This window comes from Polypterus senegalus, chromosome 9 (genome assembly GCF_016835505.1).
Source record: "Polypterus senegalus isolate Bchr_013 chromosome 9, ASM1683550v1, whole genome shotgun sequence".
Classification (NCBI taxonomy): domain Eukaryota; kingdom Metazoa; phylum Chordata; class Cladistia; order Polypteriformes; family Polypteridae; genus Polypterus; species Polypterus senegalus.
Window position 1 is genome coordinate 42,755,763 of NC_053162.1, and position 25,567 is coordinate 42,781,329.

A 25,567-nucleotide genomic window follows, 5' to 3' on the forward strand; every position below is an offset into this window, starting at 1 on the left:
CTTATGTTTAATCCGCTTTGTGCCCAAGATATAGTAGAATCTACAGCAGTTTTATCTGTCAAGGTAAGAGACCCAACAACACACCTCACCCAACAAACAATCCTTTCATTCAGTTCCACTGAAAACGAGCATTGGCTCCAGATCCTTATTTTAAAATGTTTCCTTTTTGCCTGATGACTGCCAGGACACATTTTCGAGAGTTATTAACATGACAGCTACAAGTTAGAAAATGAAGACGTGTAAGTTGCAGAAATATAAAAGGACAACCGTCTTCACACTGTATCTTTAATTTCAATTAATTCAAGATTATTATAAATGTCCAATAGGGAAATAAATTTTGCTATCAGTTTAGTTGAAGGGTGTCTACATGGAGATTCATAACATATGAATAGGTTATTGAATTACATTATTTAAAAAGCAATATTTGATTATTCTATAATAATATTATTCACAAGATGATATAGCTGTTTTATTAAGTAGATGCCATTGCAGTGTATTAAAATAGGGAATCCCCCATACATGTTGTCAGGGATGCCAGGGGCGACGACCCGGCTGGGAAACCTTGAGGGACCGGAAGAGGGCATGCGCCCACCTTGGATCACGTGGGGGCTGCCAACCTGGTTGCTTTGGGGGCCACGGGTTGAGGGCTTGGAAGCCCAACCCTGCAGGGGCCCGTGGTCACCGCCAGGTGGCGCCCCAATGCCTTGGGAACCCTGGACCTCAGCACTTCCGCCACACCAGGAAGTGCTATGGGAGAGAAGCAGGGACACCTGGAGTGCTTCCAGAAGTACAGCTGGCACTTCCGCCACACGGGGGCGTGTCGGCAAGTGATTGCCGGGGAGCACCTGGAGCATATCCGGGTGAAGATAAAAGGGGCCGCCTTCCTTCATTCGGGGCTGGAGTCAGGAGAGAAGGAAGGACTGAGCTTGCTGGAGGAGGCAAGGAGGCAGCCTGAAGAGAATAAGGCGTTGTATGGCCAGGACTCTCCCCTGATATTTACTACACGGTGAGGCATTTGTACTCCATCAACATTAATTATTTCCAGAGAAATAATTTTGTCTATTTTTCCAGCGCATCGCACACAAAAGCAAGGGAACGATGGGAGCACCAGAACTCTGCTCACATCGCGTCGCTTCGTACCGCAAGCCGCAAGTCTGTGATAAGCGGAATACCGTTACGCTTTGCACTTACGGGACGGAAGGACAATCCAGACCGCTTTTATATAGTAGATTATTGTCATTATTAATCATTTAATTACACACACACACAGTTCTTACACACAACCACTAACCTATGAAGGCACAACCTCAGTAGAAGAGTCTTCAGGTGGTGCAGTATTTTCAGCAGGTGCATCGTTGCCTTCTTCCGCTGAAGGAGTACTAAGAGTAGGCAGTGGGTATCTTGATGCATGGCTGAAGAACATCTTGATAGGCAGTTGCTGGCGCTGTCTTTTCATATGCGTGAGGAGGCTTTTGTAGGGTATTGCCATTTTTGATATCTAAGAGTTTCACCTTCTCCTGGATAGTACGCATCTTCCTCCAGCACTTAGTTTTATTGTCAGAAGGCTTAGAAAAAGCAGCACGTTTAGGAGCCATCGTGTAGCTTAGATAAAAGTTCTCAGAAAGCGCATGCGTAGTGACGTAAGCGTATATGAGAAAAACATTGCGATAGAGTTAAAGCGTGATATAGCGAGGGATCACTGTAAATAGTTTTGTAAATAAACATGTGATGGTGGAAAACAACATGTCTGCCTGTCTGTGTCCGGGTTCCGTTCATAATGTGTACTCTGATGTGGCGCGATAGATATGTGAAATTATAGTGAAATTTGAATAAATGCTTTACTATGAAAAAGTCATTTCCACATCTTCCAAATACTGATGTTAACTGTTCATGACTAATCAAGTATTTCTTCTTAAATGTCATTCCATATGTTATGAAGTCACTATGTAGACAACCTTCAAATAAAGTGCTACTGAAATTTGTCACATTATATTAATGTTTTTGTATACCTGGCTAGGTAATTTCTAAACAAAAAGCCACCACTTCAAATATATTAGTGCACGCTAATTCAGTCAAGATAACATTGATATTGAATCGAATTGGGATATTGTGAATCAGAATCTAATCAAATTGGCATATCAGCGCTGATATCCTGCTCTAGCGGGCCAGTGTGGTTCTCGTTGCATACCTAGCAGCTCTGATCTTCTGCCCACAGATCAACAGCAGCTCCATTTCTACACGTTGTATGTTTCTATCAGTTGCACCTTTTCTGTGTGATTAATTACTTCAAACACCATTTAGCTGCGAATTGGTAACGTTGGTTTGTTACAATAATAATCTACAGATAATAATATTTCTATTAATTCAGTCATATATGGTTACATATATATACTTTCAACTTTTGTTTTTGTCCAGAGAAGTGACATTTTTTTTGTACGTTTATGGTTAACTTACGTAAAGCAGCAGCAGAAGGTACTACTGTGCAAACTGCTTTGGCATGCGCGTCCTCCTGACATCTAACTGACTTGCATTGGGCATCCAAACAGCTGTCGGAAAAGTAAATGATGAAAATATACAAAATATTTAAGTTCAACTACTTGCTCTCAAGGTAGGCTTGAAACAGTACCAATTTGTACTTACAGCTGAACAGAAGGTTCCTCCATTTAAAGATAAACAAGTTTACATGTTCGCCAATGCTTTTCAATGGAAGATTTTGAAATTTAAAAAATGTGCATTGCAAATATATCAACATAAATTAAACTGCCTCATCAAATTCCTGGAAGAATAAGTGTGTCACTAAATTGCTCCATGGGGGTTCGAGTTGTTTCATGCAGACACAGACACATAGCTTTCACAATAGGAGCTGTGCGCATTATATACAAACACACTTATAAAACAAATAATCTGGTGTCCAAAAAAAAAAGCCTTTTATATATACCTTTTGGTATTATTTCAGTTTAAAACCGATGCAGCTGCTGATTCCAGTAATGCCAATTGTCAACTGTGAAGAAAAGATGTATTGATAAAAAGCAATCAAACAAATCTGCTAGTGGATGTGAAGAATACACATCCTGCACAGTATGCTTAACTGGCTAACAGTACAAAGTCTTCAAGTGGAGGGGAACCTTCTGCTTCACAGGGTCTGCCAGATACACAGTTCTCCTTTGCAAAAGTAGCAAGAAACATGAGAGACAGGATCAAATTGAAGTCTTGCACTGATGCAGTTACCCATTTCTTGACCTTTCACTGCAGAGCACAGAGTTTTATTCACTTACAACAGATATTCTGGTTCAGGTTGACTCTGAACTCAGTTTACCTAATTCAGATATTTACTTTATTTTTTCATTTTATTATTTTTTTTTTACAAAGAGTTGTTGTTGTTGTTTAATTTTCTTCTATGTGAATGCAATCAAGTCTCTGCATTGCACCTACTTAATAAAAAGATGGGAGGTGTTTCGCTCCAGATAGTGATGTAAGAAAAGTTTATAAAGTGACTTGTTTTGTTTCACAGATTTGTTTTAGCGTCTCATGTTTGGGTGAATGGTTCCCCTTACTTACAGTCCCTAGGTTTTGTGTACAGTATTTGTCTGTTAGTCTGTTTCCTATATTTTATAAACAAATTTTGTATTTTAGGACTGTGTCTATTTTCTCCCTTTGGATTTTCCTTTGAATAAAAATTTTTGTAAGTGCAGCTTTCTCTGAGGGCCATGTCACATCAAATGACTTTTCCAATAATTTTCAGTTTTAGACTCCACATATATAATCTTAGCAACTCTGGGGCAGTAACGATGTTGTCTCATGACTGCTAGTGTTGAAGTAAGACATACCCAGCGACTAGTTCCAATTCGCCTGTGACTCACCCAGACAAAATCAAACAGGTTTTATTTTGTTTTAAGTCATATGGGTTGGCTCCATATGCACAAGTGTTCACAAAAATTGAACGCTCTCCAAGAAGTACAATGCATATAAATGTAGTGATGACAAATAAGGAATTGGGGTGTTTTGAACCTCACAAACAGAACAGTGTCTTGTCTGTCTGATGTCTCATGTTTAACATATCGCAATAGAATAGAAAAAAAACAAAAATGGGACAAGATTGTGTCTGAACCTCCCATACCTGAAAATTCTTCACAAAGACACTGGCTTTGTCAGGCATCAAGTAATTGGCTATCAGAGAAATGGTCAAGCTTGGGATACTTTGAAAATGTGAATCTGTGCTGGAAAGTCATTACAAAGTCACATACTATGACACCCCAGCAATTTCTACTGTGTAAGCGGACATAATTAGGTGATGAGATCATCAACTGCAGTAGGTCTAACATCCCCTCCAACCAGAAGTCATGCAATGCGATATTGGCTTTACACAAGTCACTTACTTCTTAACGTTTATTGTAATGGGAGATCTGTGAATGTGTGTTGTGACCTGTACTTCGCACCATTGAGCCTCCAAACACAAGTCCCATTTCAAAAAATAATTTATTTTAACAAATACCTTCACAGGTAATGTACAAACACAGCACAGGCACAGTTAATTAATTATCTTTCTTCCTTTCCCCACCTCCAGGCGAGTGTCATCCAGCTCCTCTCCCAAATCCTCATCTGCATGAGGTCAAGCAGTTTTCTTTATGCCAGACCCAGGAGTACTTCCAGTGCTACAGCACTACAGGTTGGAAGCACTTTAGGGTCAGGCAGACATTCCTTAAAGTGGGGACGATCTGTTGCTGAAACTCCCCCTGTGGCACCCATGGAAAATTGCAGGGCTATTTCCATGGACTGCAATTCCCAGCTTTCCCTATGGTCATCCATGAAGGCATCATAGCCCAGGAAGGTGATTGGTCTCACCCTGTCCTTTAATCAAACTGGCCTCCTGCCAGTACGGAACCTTGAACCATCCCATCCAGAACACCAGCCAATGCTTGGTGTCCATGACATTGTCCTTCCCCAAGCTGAACCTTGTAGGGCAAGGGGGCCAGACCCACAAGGGTTACAGTCTTCTGAACTAATTCTGAAGGGGACCAGGAACAGAACAGATTAAGTTATTACATCCCTGGTCTTCTCTGTATGCTTTGTAGAAGCAGTATCTCCAGGCATGCCCCCAGATTATGGTAGTCAAAATACCTAATTTCTTTTACTGGCCGTCTTACCATATGCATATGAAAAGCGGTGCGAAAGTGTGGCTCGTCTGTTTGCTCCAATAATCTGGGCACTGCCGTCATGTATTCCAGGCTATTAACGGTGGTAGTAACAGGAACATGTGACCCTAAAAACTCTTCTGCTTGACTGCTAGTAAACCCGTGGTTCTTGGCATGGCTCTTCTTTTAAACTTTGTAGTACAAAGAATGTCTGGGATGCTCTATGTATCAAAGATTGCTCCTTACTTTCTGTAACCTTTTTACTATATTAGTTAAAGCATTTGGTTTTTTAGGAGGTAAAATAATTTGGGTGCTGGCATTGACAGACCGGTCCTTTTTACTCTGCGCTCCATCATTCTTACTCATCTCTAGGTCCACAATCTGAGCAGTTACACCTCTGATTATGTGTCCTAGTACCGGGATTTCAAGTACATTTTCATCCACACTCAGAACAGCGGCTACTTCGTTCCCTTCATGCACATTCATGATCTCTTCATTCTGTGTTCCTTTTTCTGTGTCCAATCGAACCTCAACATTCTGAGTAGTAGTCTCTGTGACTTGAAGTTCAGATATAGAAAACCTTTATTCTATATTTGACAATACTGTTGGGACCAGTGCTACTCACTTCCCTTCACATTAATCAGGGACTTCATGGCACTATGTTTCTTTATACTGTACTGTACAAAACTCACTCATACAGCTGAATCTAATGTGGATAAGAAATTGATCCCTTTCCATCATAAGCAGTTCTCCCAAGCTTGAAGCTGGACTCATTGCGTTTCTTCAATTTCCTTTAAGGCCAATGACATGGAGTAACAAATACTTCACAGTTAATGCACAAATACTGCACCAACACAATTCTTTCTGCCTTTCTCTTTCTCTCCTTCCACTCCTCCAGGACAGTGTTGTCCAGCTCCACACCCGACTCACCTGAATGAGGTCAAGTGACTCAAGTTTCTTAAAATGTGATCGATCAGTTCCTGCAGTTCCCCCTGGGGGCACCCATGGAACACCGCAGGGTTGTCTACCAGGACTGCAATTCCCAGCCTTCTCTACAGGTATCCATGCAGGCAGAGTAGCCCTGGAAGGCCACCACCTACTGTATTGGGGGGAGGAAATAGTACATGCAATTGGTCTCCCCCCTGTCCTTCCATCAAACTGGCCTCTGGGCCAGGTAAGGAACCTTGACCCATCCTGGCTGGAGCACCACCCCATTCTTATTCTCCATGACAGTGTGTAAATTAACACCCTGTGTATTCTGTATTGCATAGTTAAACTGGGTTTACCCCAAACTACCATTCAAATTATTTTTCAACTTAATTCCCTTTCTAACAAACAGAAACTGTTAAAATCCTTTTGGAAGAAGTGAAAGAGAGAGAGATAATACCCAACAGGAGAACACCTGGTGCAGATCTGCAACTATACTTAAACATGAAATACTTGGAGAACCTTTCAGTGCTCAAGAATAATGCGCATAAATATGCTGAACATTAAACATGCAAATTTTGAGCTACTGTAATTTGTCTTAAAGTTCAGAATTCAAAGTAAACATTTACCAAATTTCCTGGATTTTAAAATACCTAATATATATTTATCACAAAAAATGTCTATATACAATTTTTTTTATAGAGACCTGGGTTGGGGGGGAAGGAGGCTCTCTAAACAACCTATGGCTGCTTATTGTGATACTCTTCGAAAACCATATACAGTACACCCCCAAAATTTGCGGGGGGTTACTTTCATAGAGCACCCGCAAAATTTGGATGTGGTTTAAAAAAAAGCCCATTTTTCATAGTTTAACCCCTAAATATGTCCCCAAAACACTTTAATTTAAATTCAAACTCAGCTTAATACATTACCTAAAAATAAAGAATGCAAAGGTAAACCTGTATACTGTACTGCTATGTCTCCAGCAGTGCTAGAATGTAAAATACCGGTTACCGCTATATGTACTGTAATTCATGCAGGCGCGTTTTCATTGCCAGAAGCCTTAGACGTTGCAGCTCGTTTCGGCGCCATCTTTGGGCTTTAACCCTTAAACTGCCACATACTTGGAGGTTAATGCATCCCTGGACACCAAATAGTTTTTTGCTGCACTTTAAGTAAACGTCACAATTAACAAATTAAAAGTGAAATTTTAATGGAACATGTTTTTTTTCATGCAAAGAACATCACAATTACTGCAACACTGATCATTTACACACTGCTAATGAACTGTAAAAACTATTTAAAAAACTACTAGAACAATATGTATAAAGTGCAACTGATGCCATGGACAAAAGTCAGTAAATCACTGAGGCAACTGCACTTGAACTGGCTGCACGCAAGAACACAGAGGTAAGCCCTGATGCTGGCCAGGCTAGTCTAGTGCAGCGGCTCAATCCCAGGGACAGTGAGGCTGCAGGGTGTCACACTTGGGTCACAGAATTGCACAGAAACACAGGAGATTGCAGAGACAGGTACTTTATTCAAATACTTCAAACAAACATGTCTCTTTCAGAAGTAAAAGGAGCTCAGTATGCAGTTAGTTATCAATTAAAGAATAGACAAACATCATAGGACAGCACAGCCCCCCAACAGGAGCAGAGAATGTCTGGGCGAGGAGAGAACAAAGCAATCAGCCAAAAAGGACAGGTGCTGTTCAGGCTTTTAATTAAGCGTGGCGTCGCGCGCGAAGCCGCAATCGAAAAGATGGTGATTTATTTATTTTTATGGTGGAGATTCCAAGGATGCACCCAGCCTTGACCCGCACGCACTCACAAACAGAGACAAAAACAAAGCAAATCAGTAATCAAACAGCAAATAAAGAATGGTGAAGATGGGTGGACAGGTTCAGGAGCGCTCCTTTCTTTGCAGGATGGCCATGAATCCACTTACAATCCTCATGTACACAGGCAGACAATCAAGACGCATGAAACGATCCAGGACAAAATGAATAAGTACAGGTAACCCAACAGAAGCCAGACAGACAAACACAAATTACAAAAACTTTTTTTTTTGCTTTTGGTCACCGGCCCCCTTTTTAAAAGTTGCGCGGACATCCTTTGACCTCAACAGCCCCAGCACCCTCAGCAGAAGACCAATCAAAACCTCTGCAGGGACTGCTGGGAATTGCAGTTTCAAATTCTATTGGCTACTTTCACCATCCCAAGTCACGGTTTTCTCTACAGTTGCTTCCTGTTCTCTCTACAGTACAGTATTGCCACGAAAAAAGCCATAAAAATTGCAGAGGATATTTGTGGTTTCTGCTAACAATTATTAGTTAAGTTCTAAGGAAAAATCTGCAAATGACTGAGGCTGCGAACTCTGAACCGTGACTTTGCAGGGGTCTACTGTACAGCCCATTCTCAAAACTCATAGTTTATGAAACTCTGCTCTAAGACAAGGCGTAAAAAAACAACAAAAAAACCCAATAAGGATACTTAAGATACCTAAAACACTTAGGGACTTTTATATTAGGCAGAATGTCCAGTAGGGATTGGGTGGTCTCTTGACCTTAAAACCCCTGCAGATTTTCTTTTTTATCCTCCCTGGCCATCTGATTTTATCATTAAGACTCTTTTTCAGAGACTTAAAAAACAATTCGATACATAAGAACTTCTGTAATAATTATATACTGTATCTAAATCTTAGATAAATGTGTATTATTTATTTATCGTATGTTTCTTTTTCATTATTATTATCTCATTTCAATTTGCTTTTTTTGTTCATAAGTATTTCAGCTACATCTAGTGTATGAAAAATGTACTATAGAAATAAAAGTATTTTGTTGTTTTTACTTTATGTACTCCATGATCATGTCTCTTCAACTTAAACTTTTTCATTACTTTTGCCCCCTTGGTGTTTATTCTTGGTGCTGACTGTTGCTAATTTTTTATTTAAATTTATAATGTTCATTTTTAAAACAGTGTCACATAGTGCCTAAGACACTATACTGGAAACCACAGACTTGCAATTCTAATCCCCAATGCTGATATTGTGGGACTCTGAGTTAGTCACTTACCCAGTAGGTGCTTAAATGCACTAATTAGTACCTGTTCCAAATATTTTACTCTTGGTAATGTTTAAAATGTTTTATAATGGTACTATGAAAGCTGATGAAAAAAATTAGCCATATCTTTATTAAAATTTCAAATCTCAACTTTCTAGATTTGTAGAATTATCGGAAAGTATGACACTGAAAAAATACTCAGCAGTAAAACTTGGTATACAGAGGAAGACATGAATTTCTTTCCATTTTTGCAAAACCTCACAAATTTGCCTAATCTCTTCAGCCTGTAGAAGGGAATTCTGAAATGAGGCCTTTTTACCATGGATGGATAGTATTAACATGCACTAACGGTTAAATAATGGCTCCGGCTCCTTTCTCTGCTTAAGGTATCTAGAATGTGCTAACCGCAAATCTGCACAACATTATTCACAAAGATCAAAGTCTTTTTATCTGGGTCATTCTTTTACTAAAAGATCTTGCTATTACTTCCCATGAATGACTGTCAAAAACACCCAGTGTTTTTCCTAGCATTTCCTAGCACGTGTATTTTTAAACACTTCTGTAATTCACTCCATATAAATTATATTGTGCAATACACAATGCAGTTTTTTACTCTACTGTAATTATTGTCATATTTTATCAGATAATAAGCTTTGAAAAATGCTGACTAGAAATATAAATAAGGGCACTATCATCATTCTCCAGGAAGTAAATTGTTGTATGAATCTGCTATTAAAAAAAATCCTTCATTTAAAACATACTGTTAAAAAAGATCTAACGAGAGCAATAAAAAACAAACATTAAAATAAAATTAAAAAGGGCATTTCAAAGCACTTTCATAATTCTCCGGCACTATAAAGCCTTACTTTAGTTGGTAACACACATTTAAATTATTATTAATGTTCAATAATCTAAGAAAAAAAGTATTATGTTCACTATACAGGTGGCAGTTTATAAATCAGTGGAGTATTTTATGAACTACATGGCAAGTCATGCAGTGAAGTAAACACTGCACTGTAAAACCTAGAAAGATAAACGCCTACCTAACTCAGTTCCTCTCTATATCACATGAAATAGTTCTACATGGACAAAAGCTATAATAATTTCTCTGGGTTCACACACTACCATAAGGGTACTGCCTGGTAATGGGCTGGTGGGGCAGAAATCTTCTATAATTGGCGGTTATGGTTGGCACAGCAGGACCTATAGAGAGAGATCAAAAGAGACAGAAAAAGAAAACAGTTGTCTCTGAAGTGCTTGTCCTCAAGTTATCCAACAGTAATGTGTCTGCAGAGTTGGCCCTGTTAATTAAATCTTCCAAAAACATCAAAAGTGCAAGTGAAATTGGAATTGGAGTTAAAGAGTTTGCTTTTGGTAAAATGTTCAGTTACAGAGACAGTGAGGACAGAATCAAAGAAAGAAAAATAACAGAAGGTTATTTAAACAGGTTAAAGTGAGTAAAACAAGCCCTGACATTAGTGAAGAAATTGTTTTTGAGCTGGAGCAACGCCCTAGGAAGTGTTCTCCTTACAAACCATGTTATAATGTTTAAATTAGGGCTGCAGCAATTGATTATTTAAGTAATCACGTATTCTACTGATTATTCCACTGATTAATCGAGTAAATTGTATAAGAAATACCTTTGCTTTATTTAAGAGCAAAAGGAAATATACAAAAGAGAAAATAAAACACCTCTTAAAACTAATAGCAAATCGATTTCCTTTTTCAAAAAAATATTTATTGCTTAAATTGCATACAATAAAATTATTTGTCAATGCATTTAATATTTGGGTTTTAAAGAAAACCTCACAATTAAATACAAAACATATTTACAAAGCACTTTAAAAAGAGGCAAAAATCAATAATAACAAGAACACATAAAAGTTGCCTTTAAGTAATGCAATTTAACTTTCAGAACTACAATTTTTAACCTAACTACAGCTCAGGTGCAATGTACGACTTATTTTCTTGAAAGGTTTTCTGTCATTTGTAGGAGGCAAAAGGAGTTCTGGCAGGATCGCATCCTGTGAATGAGGTAGATAATGGTGTATAAACAGAATGCTATAAAGCCAATTTAAGAAAAACTGAAAGTGAGCCATTAGTTGAATCAAGCGATAATGAAGTCAGTGTGAAATGGTCATCAGACATTGACACCGATAATGAAACTGGTGCATACGGCACTGTACAATATAATCAACCTGCTATGATATGCCTGGTGAATTCGGTCCCATGATGGTTCACTGTGGTGCAAGTAGTTGTGCGGCAAAAAAGTCAAAATGACTGCAGTCAAGAAGAAGTACAATAAAGACATTAGGCCCCTAAGCACTGTTCATAATGCAGCAACTGTGAACGTTCGTGTCAGAGGAAATTTGGAAGTCACTAAGCCTTGTACTATGTTCCCCCTACAATAACAAAGGGGACGTGTGGCTTGTGTGAATCTGAAACTGATATTCGATTTTCTTATACACAAGCAACAGAAACATTTCATTAGAAAAGTGTGTAAAGATACACCCTTAGGGCTTTGTAGTTGGTACATAAAACTGTCAACTACAACCCCTCAAATTACTGAACCAACGACCCAGACTATTTGTAATTACACTAATATATTTATACTAGACATTAAGCCCGTTAAAATAACGGGCGCTAGAACAGTAGTGCATAAACATTTGTATGAACAGTCTATATTAAATGGCAAGGGACTTTGTATGTGGCTGTAATAGGCGTCACTGTATTGTGTGCCTTTAATTTTCAGTTAATACTGGTTTGTATTTCCATAAAATGCCTGTAATTTTGTCTGACAGTAATACAGTGGAACCTCGGTTCACGACCATAATTCGTTCCAAAACTCTGGTTGTAACCTGATTTGGTCGTGAACCGAAGTAATTTCCCCCATATGATTGTATGTAAATACAATTAATCCATTCCAGACCGTATGAACTGTATGTAAATATATATTTTTTTAAGTTTTTAAGCACAAATATAGTTAATTATACCACTGAATGCACAGCGTAATAGTAAACTAAATGTAAAAACATTGACTAACACTAAGAAAACCTTGAACAACAGAGAAAACTAACACTGCAAGAATTTGCGCTATAGCCTTATGACCCGCTCGCTAAAAACTCTTTTTTTAAAAGAGTTTTAAGCACAGGTGAAGAAATGAACATTTGAAAAATCTGTAATTTAATAAACAACTAAGAAAAGTAACATTGCAACAATGCAAGCGCGCGCCTGTGTGTGTGTGCGTGTCTCTCGCGTGTGCCTCTGTGTGTGTCTGTCTGTCTCTCGTCTGTGTGTGTGTGTGTGTGATGCGCGTGCACCTGTGTGTGTGTCTCTCTCACTGCACAGGGAAGGCACAGGAAGAGACTGAACACGTGCTGTGTGGCCCCGCGCATTCGCACTTCTCCATAAGACACACACGGACACCGCGCGCCTGTGTGTGTGTGTGTTTGACTCGCGTGCGTGTGTGTGTGTGTGTGTGTGTGTGTGTGTGTGTGTGTGTGTCTCTCTCTCTGCACTGGTGACTGATTCAAAACATATCACGTCAAAGATATATACTAATTCTGCATCAGTACAGCAGTTGACTCTAAACATACCTTCCGTAATGTAATAATGTTGATATTTTGATATTTACATATTTCTGTTATAGATTTTTTTCTTGTCGAAACTAATTCAACGCTTTTAGGTAGTTTTTAATGAAGTAAACATAATGCTAAGGAGGCTACTTAACATATTAAAACATTAATTAATATTAGCATTAATATAAAATACTTTGGTTTTTTTTTCCTTATTACTTCAATTTTTACTTTGTTTTCTTTATATTTACTTTGACATAAACTGATATACTGCGGTGGGTTGGTTCCTGCCTTGCACCCTGTGTTGGCTGGGATTGGCTCCAGCAGGCCCCCGTGACCCTGTGTTCGGATTCAACGGGTTGGAAAATGGATGGATTAATGGATAAACTGATATATCTGTTTATTATCTGTGTATTATTGAGAATTTGATTGAGGAATCCCATTATAATATTCTTGGTTTTGGAAAAAAAATGTAAAAAACAGCAGCAGTTCATAATTAACTGTCTTCGTTAACTAATAAAATCAGAAGTTCAGCACTTACAGGAGAGGGCTCCTTAGAGCTAAAAATGAAACCGAATAGTGTCCTATCTGTGAAGTGAATGACATGGCCTCCCTTGGTTCTGGAGATGGAGTCTGGTGGAGTAGGCAAAGGGTACAATGGCAACCAATTTCCACAGTGGCAAATGTAACAATCAGCTGCTAATATGAAAATGTACTACTTTATCACCTGTACCTGTGTTTAAAAATGTTAAGAGTGTGTTTTTTGATTTTCCAATGGTTTTAGCTTTGTTTTTAAATAACAGAAACAATACAGACAGACCACTTCATATAAAGCAAGACATTATTGAGGAGCAGAAACAGATGAAAATTTAAACATTACCTGCTCATCTTTATTAGCCTATTTTAAGGATAAGAAGGAGCTGACTGAAACTTAAGCAAATGCACAAAGTCCTGTTAATTTAAATAAATGCTATATTTTAAATTTCAAATCTTAAATTTTAACATTGTTGCTTCATCGAAAGTGATCACCAAGTTCCTCAACATGTGACTAAGTGCCATATGTAACTAGAAGTTAGACTTTCTAAGGGACAGATCCCAACATGTACAAATTGGTAACATCATTTTCTCAACAGAGACACTTTAAAGCATTAGTGTACTAAAGCCCCTGCCGTACATCGTGTTTACCTATCATGGTATGGCCAGACACACCTCTAGCTTCATCATTAAATTTGGTCACCAAAAATGATGAGATGGTTTGTTTACAGAGAATAGATTTGCCTTCTGACACAGTGGTGCCTTGACAACAACTTCTCCCGTAATGTTAGTAAAACGAAGGAGCAGATCATAGACTCCAAAAATTCTCCTTACAGAGGTAGATCAGTTGGAAAGGTAGCATGACAAAAGTGCAGTTCTAATGCACACTGATAAAAGTACACAGGACTGAGGAGAAAACATGCAGCCTACTCTAGTACATGAAGAAGTTCTCCTGGTTTTGATTCCACACTTTGGTTCTGAATATTCACTCACTATTTTATATATATTATACAGTTGGGCCTCCATATTTGCAGGGGATTGGTTCCAAAAACCCCCACTGATACTCAAAGCCCTTAAATAAAATGGTCTAATATTTGCATTTAATCTGCACATATCCTCCCATATACTTTAAATCACCTCTTGATTACTAATACTTAGTGCAATGTAAATGCTATGTAAACATAGTTTATTCTTTAGGGAAGCAAGCAATCAAGCAACATGGCACTTTTCAAAAATTTAAGACTTTTACTTTGTCTAACTAGGCTGACCCGCCTTTTAAGGCGACCGACTTTTAAGTTGACCACTTCTTAAGGCAATTCAATATGTAGATCAATTTTATATTTTATACAAACTCATTAATTTGGTTATATTGCATTTGAGCGGTATTACTTTAATACTCGTAGTTTCTGTCATTTTTGTGATGAAATTAAAACATTTTTTCTATATTGAGGTCGCCCTTTTGAATCCCCCTGATATTATACGCTCTACAATTCACTTTGCAGTCATTAGTCTTTTATGCCTTATAAAGCAGTTTTTTCCTTTGCAACTTCTTTTTTAAATCTTTATTAATCCACCGTGGAGTGTTTTTTTTAGTTTCCTATTAATTCCAAATTTAGGCATGTATCTGTCCTGCATTACATGCAAAACATTTTTAAACCTGTTCCACTGCTCCTCACTGTCTCCACACTTAAAAGCTTATCCGAGTGTATCCTACTTAGACTTGTCGCATCTGCTCAAAATTAGCCCTACCAAAGTTCAACAATTTTAGTCTTTGCATCTGTACTCTTACAAAATACTGAGAATTGTATTACATTATGGTCACTTGACCCTAGTGGTTCAATCACCTCTACACCCTCAATTCTATCCTGATTATTACAGAATACTAAATCCAGACAGGCTTCACCCCTTGTTGGTGCTTTAACATGCTGTGTTAAAAACAGTCACCGATTACTTCTAAAACTCCTGCTCTTGTGCTCCTCCATCTGCAAGGTTATCCCAGTTAATATTTGGATAATTAAAGTCCCCCATGACTATAATATCCCCCTGTAAACTTGCCTTTTTGATATTACTAAAAAGATGTGTGTTGAAATTACTGTCTGAATTTGGTGGTCTATAACACACTCCTAAAATAAGACCTTTTTCCCTAATATTTTCCAGGCAAAGCCACGTCCTCACTAAGATGGGGCTCATCATCCAACTGAAGATGACTTACATTTAAACCCTGTTTGGCATAAACAGCAACCCCACCTCCTTTTCTGTTCTGTCTATCCTTCCTAAAAAATGTGTATCCCTCTATGTTACACTCATCCCCATCTTTGTTATTTAGCCAGGTTTCTGTTATTGCTATAATATCATAATTATGCTCTGCTACATACAACTCCAACTCACTTACCTTATTTTTGATACTTCTAGCATTAAGGCAAGCTATTTTTAATGTGTTAATCCTTCTACATTTATGTTTGCTTAAAATTTACATTACTATGCATTTTTATTTCTTCACCAGTGTTTGTTTTTCCATGTATATATCTAAAACTGGCCTGTCCTAAACTCCCTGCCTTCCAAATTCCCTAGTTTAAACAATTCTCGACTAGCCTACACATACGCCTCCCCCTCCAGTTCAGATGTAACCCGTCATGGTGGAACAGGTCCCATCTGTTCCAAAAGGAGTCCCAATGCCCCATAAACCTATACCCTTCTATCCTGCACCAAGATTTGAGCCATGCATTAAGCCTTCTAATCTCCTCAATCTTACCTGGACTGGCGTGTGGCACAGGCAGAACTTCGTAGAAGACTACCTTGTCAGTTCTGCTCCTCAGCTTGGTACCTAACTCTTTGAATTTGGATCACAGAACTGACAGACTACCCTTATGTATGTCATTTGTTCCAACATGGACAATGACAACTGGATCCACCCGCTCTGGCCAAGAGCCTATCCCCCTTCCAGGGAGGTCTCCAACCTGTGCTCCCGGAAGGCAACACACCGTGCGAGACTCTCTCTCTGAGCACATACGCTTCAATCCCCCTAATGACTGAGTCCCCAACTATCACTACCTCTCTTTTTGGGAACTGGTTTTGAGGTGGCCTGGGGCTCCTCAACCCTGCCTACCACCTCAGAATTATCACGAGTCACCGTCCAGCTCCGCAGGACATGATAACGGTTTGACACTTCTAATTCTGGGGTTGATGCCCCCGGACAGTGTGCACCCTTTATCTTACACCTTGTGACTGTGACCCAGCTATTCCTACCTGTCTGGTCTGGAATCTCCTCCAGCGCCACCTTGGGGGTGCACACTATCTCTCTAAAGGACACCTGGGCCAAGTCAGTCAATTCTCTATTACAACGCAGGTCAGCCAACTCCTCCTCCAGTTCAGTGATCCTGAGCTGGAGGTGCTGGATCAGCTGGCATCTCTTGCAGATGTAGCCCTCATAGACAACTGGCTCTTCCAAACCATCATCTAAAAGTCCAACATCCAACAGGACTTGCATTGCACTGGCCTCATTATTAAAATTTGATTTGGGATTACTAAACTGCCTTAACTTTTTTTTTCTTAAAATTTCTTCTTCTTCTTTCAGCTGCTCCTTAACTTAAATGGTAACACTAAGATCTGCTACAGATATTTTACACCTTTTCCCCTTAAGCTCCTGTACTGTTCTCCCTCTCAGCTGCCTGCTATTTGTCTTTCTATGAGGTTAACTTTACTTTTCTCTGTCTCTTCTCCTAACTTTGCACTCCTCTTACTTATAAGCTCTCCACTCGCACTGTTTGTATTACCCCGTATTAATGAACCCTTATGCTGTCACCCACTTAACTGTTCTACCTCTGGACCGCTAAGGACTGTTCAATCTAAAATAAACAAATAAATAAAACTTTGCTACTTATTTGCTCCTACTGCCCCTTGTGCCTGATCAGTGTCTTAATGCTGGCTGCACCCCAGCGCACTGCTGAGCCTTCACCTTTTACTGCTTTAAAGTCAGCCATGGCCTTTTTTTCTTTTCCTTTAAAACTAAGGAATCGCTGTTACGACGACGTGGTTATTTACTTACAAATGCCGATATCAGTTACTGCTGCTTTCTACCCTGCTCCTCGATGCTAATTCAAATACAGATAACAAGAACAGGTACAAGTACAAATAACTTTTCCAAGCGCACTTCCAAACACCCAGCTACTTTTGCTCTTGTGCGGGCAAAAAAAAGCAAAAAAAAACCCTTCTAAAGGGAAAAAAGCTTTAAAATTCCCACACGGTTCCTTAGCGGCAACCAAAACCCAAGTTTTTAAGAGCAAAATGTATTTTTTTATTTAAATCTCACACCACAGAACAGACCAAAAACTCTCAACAGCCTCTAGAGTTTGCAAAGCACACGTCAGCCACGTCATTTAAAGTGTACTGACAATCTACAGGCAGTTGGTGTGTGTCAAAGGCATATCTAGCCTGCACAGTTTTTTGCACACATATGTGTACACATAACGTTATACAAGTTTAAAGCTGGTGCCTCGGCCAAGTGTCTGTGAGCTGATGGATGGACTCACTTTGATTGCCTTGGAGGGAAACAATGGTTTAAGGATGTCAGACTTCAGCTTAACTTTGTTGTTAGCGATTATTTAGTCTTCTTTCTTTGAGCGTCTTTATTTTCCAGAATATGTGTATGTTCTCACCCTGTTGCGATCTTACTAACTAACCCGTACTCCTCTTAATTCTTATCAGGACGGTGAGCCATAAAGGCAGCCACAAAAAGGAGATTATATTTTTATAAGCCACAATAGCTGGCCCTGCACTTCACTATATTATTATTAATATTTTACTTTCTTATTTTTTTTTTTTTAATTCACAGTGCCTCTGCAAAGCATGACGCACTTATGAAAGTATTACTTGGGTCCCGTTGTTATCACTCGGCTAGCACCCAGCACTGCAAATGTATTGTGATGTGTTTTGCTGCTGCAAGGACAGCTGTGAGGAATGAGAAGCAGGGGTACAGATGAACTAAGGAGAAAGCACTTTTTGGGAAGGTGTAGGACAGCTGCTCTTGGTGTTTGGTGTTTCTGTGGCTGCCATTTAGCTGTTACCATAATAATAAAGTATGTATGTACTATACAAATATTTTGCATTTGACAAATAAACTTTGAATTTGATTTGATTTGACAATGTTATCTGTATGGAGAAGTTGGTGCTATAATCTGTAAACAACGTTCAATGGCAATCTTCTATCCTTGCTACTTTCTACTCAAATCAAAAACGATATCCTCATTAACATGACTCTTCTTTCATTTTAAGTAGACCCATATTCAAATTCTAACATAATACTGTATACATTTTCAAACCAAATTAATTTAAGCTTGGGTTTGTTGGGAGTGACTTAAGCCTAGCAGCACTGAGCTCAGTGAACAACTATAAACAATGTTCCATTTTATTCATAACCCACACAGAACCAGTTTGGAAATATCAATTATCTTAACATTCATGTCTTTAGGGATATGGAGGAAACTAGAGTATCCAGAGGAAAATTACATATACAGAATGTGCAAACACCACAAGGACAACAACATGGGGAGGGCCTAGAACCTAGGACTCTGAATCCGTAAGAGGTTGGCACTACCCACTGCACCACCAAGCTGCCCATTATTTTCAATGTATATCACGGAAATGTGGGCCACTGCCCCCCTTTTTGATTTTGCCACTTTTTGTGTGCTTACATATAATTCCAACTTATTTTTAATACTTCTTATGTTATAGCGAGTTATTTTTACTTTATTGCCAATTTCATTCTGGCATGAAAAAAAAAATTATTGCTTATATTAATAACTAGGGGCTTCGCCCCCTCCTCGCTTCGCTTGCCAACCCCCCGACCTGCGATAGGCCCCAGCCACTTCACGTCTCTGCCACTTGCGTATGTGGATTTCACTTTCACCAAACAACAAATATTTTAATTCTCCCAAATACGCCTCTTCACTGGGAAGAAACACTACGTTTCCCTGATGGCAACACAAATTAGATGATCTATAAGTCTCGGACTTAAAGTTTTATTCTGAAAAATATATTCTATCTCTTTTCACTGTTCCATTATTTCACCGAGTAATAATTTCCATTTGTTTATGTTGATGCAATCTCTACTATCATTTTTTGGAGACTTTCAAATTTTAGTACTTTCATTATATCTAACCTGCTCTGCATGTGTATCACACCAACGTTTTTGAATTCTTTTATGACATTCTACTTTGTCATCTAATCTTTCTTTTTTATTTCCAGTCCCAGGCTTGGTTAAATCTCTTGGCACAAAGTCTCATCTCACAAGACATGTAAGTGTCTCCCCACAACAGTCATGGCTTTTCCCTGGTTAAAAAGTCTCATCTTGTCCCAGGTTGTTTTTATATAATAGAGAGATACTATCTGTTACTCTACCTAAACTTTAAAAACCCTGTCCCAGAATGCCTACCTTTTGTTATCAATTCCAAAGTCCTTAAAAGACTGTCACCTGACATGTGATACCATTTATATCAAAAATATAATAAAAGTTAAACAAATACATCATTCTTTTGGGGAGTATGTTATTCTTTCAGAAGTGTGTTAAAGTTACAGTTTAGTTAGACAGAACTAATTATTTTTTTGGGTCACACTTGGTTTTGCAAATATAAAGGACATTTTGCAAAAGACTGAAATTCAACAGTGCACACTGTTTACTTGAATGTAAAATTTACATAATTATAACATTACCCCAAAATATGACCTTATTTTGATTCCTATAAATTATTTGGTTATCTGGCTATTGTCTTTTTATTAATAGTACTCTTGTTGCACTTTATACAGTACTAGTACATATTCTCTAATGAATTAAATCACTGATTCTTAATATCACAGTCAGCCTGCAAACTAAACACCACAGCAGTATTCTACTTCAAGTGTGAATCTGGAACTAGTTTACATAAAGTGCAGGTAAAAGGGTGATTTATGAGTTAGTAGACTGATCCTCCAGTAAGCCCTTATCTCACTAAGAATCTAGATTAAAAATATACAGTTACAATAGTACGTGTGAAAAATAAGATTCTGTTGTTAAATTATATGACTTTTTCATAGCAGAACACAACCAACAGTCCTCACCAAGTCTTAAAAAGAGACACATCCAACCTGGGATGCAAAAAAAAAAAAAACAATGTACAAATATGTAGCCATTTGGAAGCAGTTTGCCAGTAAATGGTGAAGACTGGAAAAATTGAAAAAATTAAAGAGATGATAGATACTGTGTGCCACCACAGGCACTACCTAGCTGAACTATAAAACTGGATGAGCTGTTGATCTGTAAAAGAAAGTTCAACAAGGGCTAGGTTTAAGAAGGATAACGTCCAGTGGGCTAAAGAAACAGAGTCAGGATCACCAGTGGGAGGCCCAGTCACAGTTTCCCAGCAATAGTACCAAGAGTGAATACCCCCTGCTGGAATACAGTGACTGAGAGAGGAGAAATCTAAAATGAGAACTGGAGGTGACAGTGGGGCATGCACAGAAATAACTGGAAAGAGAGATATGACCACATAGGACCAAAGAGAATCACCTGGAGAATACTGCCAGAAAATATGAAAGAAACTGGCAGAGGCATTTAGGAAATGCAAGTGACAAAAGGTCCGGAGCCAAACTCAATACATGCAGTCTGAGCAGGGTTGGATATCTGTGCATAATACTAGGGCTCTATTTCTCAAAAAACTTTTATTGGAAATTAGAAGTACTTACATAAGATAAATCAGATCTGACGATGAGCTATTAGATGCACGTTTTTGAACCTTGATAATGGGTCACAGTTGGTTCCTAGAGTCTTGCTAATCAACGGCAGTTTTACAGATTTCATTGAAATTTAAATTACTAAACTGAGTTTCTGAACATCTAGTGGATACTACATCTCGGTCAAAGCTCATCACAGATAGTTCTTCTTTATAAGACTCACTTGTAAAAAACAGCCATAAATTGCCTCCCTCAAAACACATAATAAAAACTTCACAAGATAATAAACCAACCACTGTCAGAGTGAAATATTTCAGTCAATATATAACCTAAAACCACGGGTGGCGAACTCCAGGCCAGGAGGGCCGCTGCAGCAGCTGCAGGTTTTCATTCTAACCATCTTCTTCATTAGTGACAGTTTTTGCTGCTAATTAACTTCTTTTGCTTTAGTCTCTTATCCAAGTACTGGTCGGGGCTTCAGGTGGATGACCTATTCTAAAGTGCATGTGGTATGGTTGCTGGATAACTGTAAATCAACTCTATTACTAGGCCATAGGCTGGAGAGTGCTGAACTGCACTTTATTACATTCCACCAAGAGTGGTCAAGGACAGTACTAATAATCCGTTCTCTAAATCTACTAAATCACAAGAAGGCAAAACCAAATCTGGCAACATCAAGTACAAGGCAGGCAGCATATCTGGACAAGGATTTGTACAATCCCAAACTACTTTCACCCACACCGCAGCAAATTTTATTAAGGTAAAACACCAATGAAAATTCAAGAAGACATGGGAACCATAAGCCTACGGGCTGTGATATAAAACCTAAACTACAGCAAACTAGTAACAACTCGTTTGACACATCGGAGAGTATCAAAAACCCTAAGCGTGAGACTCTGTAGTGTTACGACGCTGTTATTATTTAATGTCAGTATTTTGTCTTAAACTAAATCGAAAGGCACATAAAATAAATCGGTCGGCTTCACTTGTCAATCCAGCTAAACCGAGAAACACTCGTGTTTCCGTCTCACAGAAAAGTGACGGCGCACATCCCAGATTCTTGTACATTCGATAGAAAATGTAACAACCTAAAAAAACATAACTGTACAACTGTCCCAAATACTTCACAATGGGGCAATAGCTACACGGTGTGAAGTGGGCTTTTAAATAATGTTATATAAAGTTTTAAAAGTTAAATCACCTTTGAATAGTTTCACTCGCTTCTCCTTCCGCCTCGGGTGCGCGCGACTGGGTTGCGTCACGTAACCGGCGCTGGCTGGCGGGCATGCACGCGCTCCGCCCCCTGGTGTCTCGAGCCGCCAACCCAGGCGACGTTCGATCTGCTTCTGCGTAACAAGTATGGAAAGGAAAATCTGCGACGTGCAGCAAAAATTGACTAACAGCAAGTGTAGAAGCAAAATGGAATGGCAGAGTTTGGTAATTTTTATTATCAACCTAATAAATTTTAGCGCCAAATGTGTCAGGTATGATTTGGTTTGATCCGTTTAATTTAGCGGCAATATTATCTTAACGAGGAGATACGGTGGCGTAGTGGTTAGTACTGACTCACGGATACAGTAACCGTCGTACAAGCAAGTCTCCTTCCCGGCTGTTCTCCATGGGAAGTTTCAATGTTTTGTTCATTTCCACTTACATTTCTCTCCGTTTCCGTTACACGTTCAAAGACATGAAAATCCATCCAATCATTGTCTAAACTCGCTTTATCATGAGCAGGGTCCCAGGTAAGCTGAAGCCCATCTCACTAAGCATCGTACTCAAGACAGGAACAATCCCTGAACATGGCACAAGTCAATCAAAGGGTGAAAACACGGACTAGGGCAGGGGTGGGCAAAGTCATTCCTGGACGGTCGCAGTGGCTGCAGGTTTTTGTTCCAACCCAGTTGCTTCATAAGAAGCCCTTATTGCTCAAGTAACACTTCTGCTTAATTTTAGTTGTCTCACTCGTTTAGATTTTCTACCCTTATTGCTTATTTTAGTATTAAACAGCTGTAGTCTTGGTTTTTAATCACCCCTTATTAGCAATCAGATGCAAATGACAAAAGAAATTCAGCATTTCTCCATTAAGCTTGTTTCCATTTACACCTGCGTGTACTATTTGGTTTAATTAAATACTTGGAAAGAAAATGAAGAGAAAAAAGTGAATAACTGAGAATTACTCATCTGTTTTAGACTTTAAATCATTTGGATGATATCCTTAGAAAGGAAAAAAATATCTAGCATATGAGAATGACCTGACATGGCAGAGTTAAAGCACTAACGAGCCCTGAAATTAAATAATTGACAAGGATATTTTTTTTTAATTAAGCAAATGGGTTGGAACAAAAACATGCAGCCACTGCGACCCTCCAGGAATGACTTTGTCCACCTCTGGACTAGGGCATCTTTGGACCGTGGGAGGAAACCCATGTGAGCAGGGGGAAAATGGCCAACTCCACACAGGGAGTCCGTGCTGCAAAAGAGCTTTGCTACCACTGCAACACCGTAAAGCCCTCAAAGACAAAGTTTGATAGATAGATAGATAGATAGATAGATAGATAGATAGATAGATAGATAGATAGATAGATAGATAGATAGATAGATAAACACATTATGGAATGAACATGGAAAATGTTTGCTTAATCCACATCCCTGTGTACATCTATTCATGAGAGCACTGGCTTCTTGCTCTGGCCCTTGTGACCCTAAATCAGATTATGTTATGCTAAAATGCTGTCTTCTTTGATGCTTCCAGTCTACAGTTTTTCATAGGTACTGAAAATCCAACCCAAAACCCTCAGCTGCTGCAGTTCAACCCAAATCTTCTCATACCTACAGCAGTACTTGTATGTTAATACATTCTACAACCAGTTTACAGTTCCTAACACTGTGCAACTATTTTTAGTTACTTAATAATAAACCAAACACCAGTCATAAGTTAAGTGCAGATGGTTGTATCCAAATTGATTTTATTGGCTACAGCTACACAGTTCTGGGTTAAGATCCCAGCCCAGCCACTAACTATGTATTTGGCAAGTTAAATTCTTATGAGTTTATATGGGTAAAGAGAGAGGCGAATGAGTGTAAATATCTTGTAGACTAGTACTCCACCTAGAGTTGCTTCTTGTATGGTGCTTATGCCTCCTGCATATACTGGAACAAATGGGTGGACAGAAAAAACAGAAAACAATGTACATGTACTGTAATAATGATAACACATCACCCCATTGAAAGTGGACTCTGAACATACCAAGAAAACAAAACTGTCCATAAATGCATCCCTCTAAAATTAGTCAATTATTTATTCATCCAGTAATCATTCCAGTACTGCAATGTGCATTGAGCTAGGGTTAAGTGAAAAATCTTTGGTCTTACATGGACATTATTTGTTCATTATATATTGCTTTGTTATTACTGTTATTACATGTTCCATTAATTTAATTAAAATTTTCATACTTACCTTTTAAAGAGGCTTCCCTGCATCTGAGTAAGGACTTTTCAGTTAAAATGACAAAAAAATGTACAACATAAAAACATACAGTAAACAGTAAAACATATTGTATTCTGTCTCAATACTTAAGACAGAACTTTATTTGTCCCCAGGGGGAAATCTGGCTTTTTACAGATGCTCTTTAAACAAATAAATATACAAATTGGTAGCCTAATTTATATATATATATATATATATATATATATATATATATATATATATATATATATATATATATATATATATATATATATATATACTGTATATATATAGATAGATATACACACACACACCAGAAGGACTAAAAAGCAAAATTAAAAAGAAAGAAAAAATTCAGATTCTGCTGTCACAGTCACAGCTTGGTATTATGCAGACATACTGCAGTTGGTATAAGGGAACCCTAATAGCGTTTCTTGACACACTTCTGCTCTGCTGAATGATTCATTGGCTGAAAGTCCTCAGGGTCATTGTGTCAAATAGACAATGTGTGCAGCGGTGTTCATAATGGCACTCAGTTTTATTTTAACTCTCTCCTTTGTTACGACCCCCGGGGTCCAGAGCGTGTATATAATTCAGCCTGCCCGTTTAATTAGCTTGTTGATTTGGTGGGCCTCTCTTGAACTAATGTTACCAGCCCAGCAAAACACAGTGCAGAAAATCTCACTGGCCACCTCAGAGTTGTAGAAGATGTGAACAATGTCACTACCCACATTAAAGAAACACTTTCTCCTAAGAAAAAAGAGCCTGCTCTGCCCTTTCTTATGTAGTTCCTCTGTGTTCTGAGACCAGTCCAATCTGTCATAAATGTGGACCCCCAAGTACTTGTAGGAGTGGACCACCTCTACATCAGCTGCTATGATGCTATACAACTGCTATTATACTTTTATTAAAAAACTAGCAAAATACCCACATTTCGCAGCGGAGAAGTAGTGTGTTAAAGAAGTAATGAAAAAGAAAAGGAAACATTTTGAAAATAACGTAACATGATTGTCAATGTAATTGTTTTGTCACTGTTGTGAGTGATGAGTGTTGCTGTCATATATATATATATATATTTATATATATATATATATATATATATATATATATATATATATATATATACACTCACCTAAAGGATTATTAGGAACACCTGTTCAATTTC

The 25,567-nt window shown here is 38.5% G+C and overlaps 1 protein-coding gene across 2 annotated transcripts in view; it reads right to left on the bottom strand.

Moving 5' to 3' along the window:
• The window catches only part of tradd (tnfrsf1a-associated via death domain), a 53,043-nt gene extending 30,319 nt beyond the window's left edge, over positions 1 to 22,724 (bottom strand). Inside the window, exon 1 of one of the 2 annotated variants that reach the window (XM_039763005.1) lies at positions 22,591 to 22,724. The gene's annotated coding sequence lies outside the window, so the exon portion shown is untranslated. Of the gene's footprint in view, positions 1 to 22,137; positions 22,291 to 22,590 lie in introns of those variants that run through there. The other variant, XM_039763004.1, reaches the window with a different exon arrangement.
• Between the last annotated feature and the right edge of the window lie 2,843 nt (positions 22,725 to 25,567).